The sequence below is a fragment of the Malus domestica genome, chromosome 12 (genome assembly GCF_042453785.1).
Source record: "Malus domestica chromosome 12, GDT2T_hap1".
Classification (NCBI taxonomy): domain Eukaryota; kingdom Viridiplantae; phylum Streptophyta; class Magnoliopsida; order Rosales; family Rosaceae; genus Malus; species Malus domestica.
Genome location: NC_091672.1, coordinates 25,459,079 through 25,463,139, shown reverse-complemented (window position 1 = coordinate 25,463,139; position 4,061 = coordinate 25,459,079). Strand labels below are relative to the sequence as shown.

Sequence of the window (4,061 nt, the reverse complement as noted above, 5' to 3'; positions counted from 1 at the left end):
GTGGCTAATGGATTGTATCAATAGTGAAATCGTAGTAGTTTGAGGTTTGATTCTTGGTTTATGTTGGCATGCCTGGCCCTTTTTTCATTTCTCGGAGTTTTTTCTAGGGGTTTTTGAACTTTAATCCCTCAAGAAGATTAAAATTTAAAAAAAACCTGGTGTTAGATTAAATATTGATTTTAGTTCTTAATGTGCCCTTAATTCAAAATAATTAATGTGCATTTTATTTAATGTCTTCCATTAAATATTTAAATTTATTAATACACAAATTTTAATTTATTTTTTGACCAAAAAAGAGTTTTTTAATTTATTAATTTTATTTAACATTCTTCAAACTTGAAAGACTCAATTAATGTACCTAAATGTTAGTACCGAAATATATTATATTGAACTAATATATTTAAATGTTAGTACCGAAATGTATGTACCTAAATATATGCACCGAAATGTATTAATATTAAATTAATGTACCTAAATGTATGTACCGAAATGTATGCACTGAAATGTTAGTACCGAAAATGTATTATATTGAATTAATGTACCTAAATGTTTGTATTGAAATGTATATACCGAAATATGTGTACCTAAATATATGCACCGAAATGTATTATAATGAATTTAATATACCTAAATGAAGAAGATAAAGTACATCAAAATATATTGTATAACAAAAATTAGTTTATTTAAATGTTCACAACAAAATATATCATGATGAATGAAATGAAAATAAAAATTATAATGAAATAAAATTAATACATTAAAAATTAGAAAGAAAAAGATAAATAATTAATAAATCAAAATATAATTAATAAATAAGGTTATTAATGTATCAAGGGACTAAAATTAGATTTTGATCTTACTCATGGTTTTAATAAAAAAATCATATTTGCCAAGGATTAAAATGAAGTTTTCTATTTTTTCTATGTGGTTTTATCTGGGGAGGTTTTTCCAGAGGTCTTTTCTTTGGGCGTGCCCCGTCATCTTCATGTACGTCTTGGATTGTATTTTATTTGGAATGAAATATATCTTTTCCCCTAAAAAAAAACAAACTATAGCTGACTTGGAAGCCTTGACACCTCATTACTGACTTATAAGTCAACATAAGTCAAAATTCCCCCCTCAATCTCAACTAGGGTAATTTAGCTTGAGATTGAAATAATGTCTTACAAATGTAGGACTATGGAGTATTTTTGTCAACACATCAGCAATTTGATCATCAGTAGATAGATATTTAATATGAAAATCTCCTTGGCGAACCCTTTCTCTCACAAAGTGAAAATCAATATCAAGATGTTTAATTCCTGAATGGTACACCGAATTGGCACTTAGTGCAATAGCTGACATTTAATCATAGTAAATGATGGGAAGACTTGAAAAAAAAAAAAAAAAAAACTCCAAATTTTTCAAAATTAACCTCACCCAAGCAACATTTATTGTAATTTTGTTTCTTGGATTGCCATGATATGGGATTGCTGCCAAAGTATACCACATAACAAATTATTGACCCTCTGGTATTCAAGTTTACAGCCTAATCTGTTTGGAAGAATCATCGTCAACTGTAGAACGTTGCTTTCGGTTTTTTTCGCGGTCTACCTTGTTGGAGCTCTTCTCATCGAACTCTTTCTTGGAGTGTCCATGCTTCTTAGTAGAATCTGGTGCCTTTGTTGCTAGCTTCTCGTCGTTCCAAAGTGCGTCACATTCTGCTAAGTCAAAAGTCTCAACTAAGGTTTGCTAGAGGGTCATGGTAATATCTATGCGGAGTAGATGATCTACTGGCAATCATCACTTGAAAGTTTTCCACATGATTATTTCTTTGCAACTGACAATCTTGGCTTGAGTATTCCTTTGGGCAAATGAAGGTACGTTCCTTGAAACGTTTGATAGAATGTGGTTTCAAAGTGTGGAACCGATCCTGTGTTGCTCCCTACAAAGTCACGGCTAAGACTTTGCACATCATGGCTTCGTCCTACTTGTGAAATGTCAAAACACTCCGATAGTGCTTCAGGTGACGACGGGGGTCTGAATCTCTCTTGAATAGTGGAGAGAATCTCTGGGAAGGTCGTGCCTGCTTGATCTCGTATATGAATGATGAAACATTCACGATGTCTGCCTGCTTGCGAGCACGCCCTTCAAGTTTTCTTTTGGCTTGAAGTCTCTAAGTCACTCATCGTGTAACCATCGTAGTTTTTCGAATTAGATAGGTTGTCTTCCTGCAGGTGGCTTCGCTGCTCTACGATTCCGGGGGTGGTCTGGGTTCTACTTCCTGCAACTGCTAGACTGAAGAATTGGTGGAACCTGCTTCAGACAAATAATCATGCTGCTGCTGTCATCTTCCCAGATGGTGCGCTGATCTGATTCCTAGGGCACGCCCCTAGAATTACTCATCATAATCTACGGTCTCCTTCCTTGTCTACTGGATGGTGTCCAAGCTCATGCCTCTGCTTCTGATAATGGGAACTATGTCGTTTGCAACTTCTTTTCCTGGCCTTCTGCATAATGGTGATGCATGCTCAAATTCCCTTTGATTTGGCAAGCCAAGATCAAGATCTCTATCGAGATTATGATGAGTAAGAAGTTGAGTGTGCATCCTCGCATGATGATTGAGGTATGCAACCTGGAAAGAAAGAGTAATCATATAGGTAGATCAGTGGTTTTCTCTGGCGAGGGTCTGCTAACAGACGTATGATGCAATGCGGGTAGGGCCGCAAGAGGCTGCATTGATACGCCAAAAAAGCATATGGGAGCTAGGGCTTCTTAATCAATGGGCTTGGTTCGCGGGGTCTATTCGACTGAGATTGTCTGTGCGGGCTGGTACGGATCTGTCGGAATCAGCCAAGCCGGTGGTTGAGGCTGGGTAGGAACCTGTTTAACTGACAATGGTTGTTTGGCAGAGAGTGGCCGAACCTGCTGGGGCTGTGCCAGCGGCAACTGTTTCTGTGGCTCAGTGACTATAATAACGGCGTGCGGTACTGGCACGGCAATGGTTGCGGAAGCAACCATGGTGGCGATTTGGAGCCTCGACAAAGTTGCAGCAATCTTGTTCCACAGCTAAAATGGCTCTAATCCTCGAATAAAAGGTGCAGGGGTTGTGATCAACGAAAACTCTGGATTCACATTCTGATGCCTCAAAGTGGCAATCCCAGATTGCAAGGAGTGACCGTTTTTGTTTTTGCTCACTGATTTGACAAAATTCCACCTACAAGAGAATACACATTGTTAGCCTAATTGACGAACAAAAAGAAAAATGGGGAAGGGTGTCCACCAGAGCCCTCGATGCTTAAGTCAGAAACGTAATAAAGAGAAAAATAAAACTTGAGAGTGTTCTGAGTAATACGAGGCGATTAGTTTTTCTCTTATTGACTTGGTTATTTATAAGGAAGAAACCTTGACAAGCAGCTGCGAAAAGACGCTGTAAAGCATACTAGGCAGTTCTTGATGATGAGGCCAATCTCCGCAGTTCTACGAGCTAGTAGTCTTGAAGGTCCTTGTTGGTAAGAGCGCAAGTGCACCAGACATCCAAGGGGAGACTCTAGAAAGGCGTTGCCCTACCACAATTGGACTGGTATGGGCCAATGGAAAGATGTATTATGCGGCCCAAAAAGCCATAATATGTGTCATGGGAGACTCAAAGAACCCATGACCCACACTAGGCAACCTAGAGAGCCCATGACTTGCATCATGGGCAGCATGGAGAGCCCATGGTCCGTTAGTGGCATAAAAGCTAAATTACCTTAAGGCAAACAACGTCTTATTCCCTTAGGGTAATTTTGTGGTCTACTCACGACGTCGAAGGTAAAACTATCATATTGAGTATATAGTCCACATGTCCTTCTCTTATTAGATGTGATTATTTTATGTCTCCACAGTGAAGATACTTTATTTGCAAGGTGTTAGATATGTGCATTCCATCTAGGCCTTGCAATTCCTGACACGACCCGATAACCCGACACGACATGACACAAAATTAACAGGTGTTCGGGTCGACACGATAACGAATCGGGTCGTTATCGGGTAACCCGATAAGCACCTGTTAAGATAACAGGTTGGTTCGGGTATACACG

General features: G+C 38.6%; 1 long non-coding RNA gene across 1 annotated transcript; it reads right to left on the bottom strand.

The window, feature by feature from the left end:
- Positions 1-1,273: 1,273 nt before the first annotated feature.
- Positions 1,274-3,496, bottom strand: LOC139190218 (uncharacterized). Its single transcript, XR_011574300.1, has 2 exons — positions 3,385-3,496; positions 1,274-3,196 (listed from the first exon to the last, which is right to left on the bottom strand). It is a non-coding gene; the product is annotated as an uncharacterized lncRNA (long non-coding RNA).
- Positions 3,497-4,061: the final 565 nt, after the last annotated feature.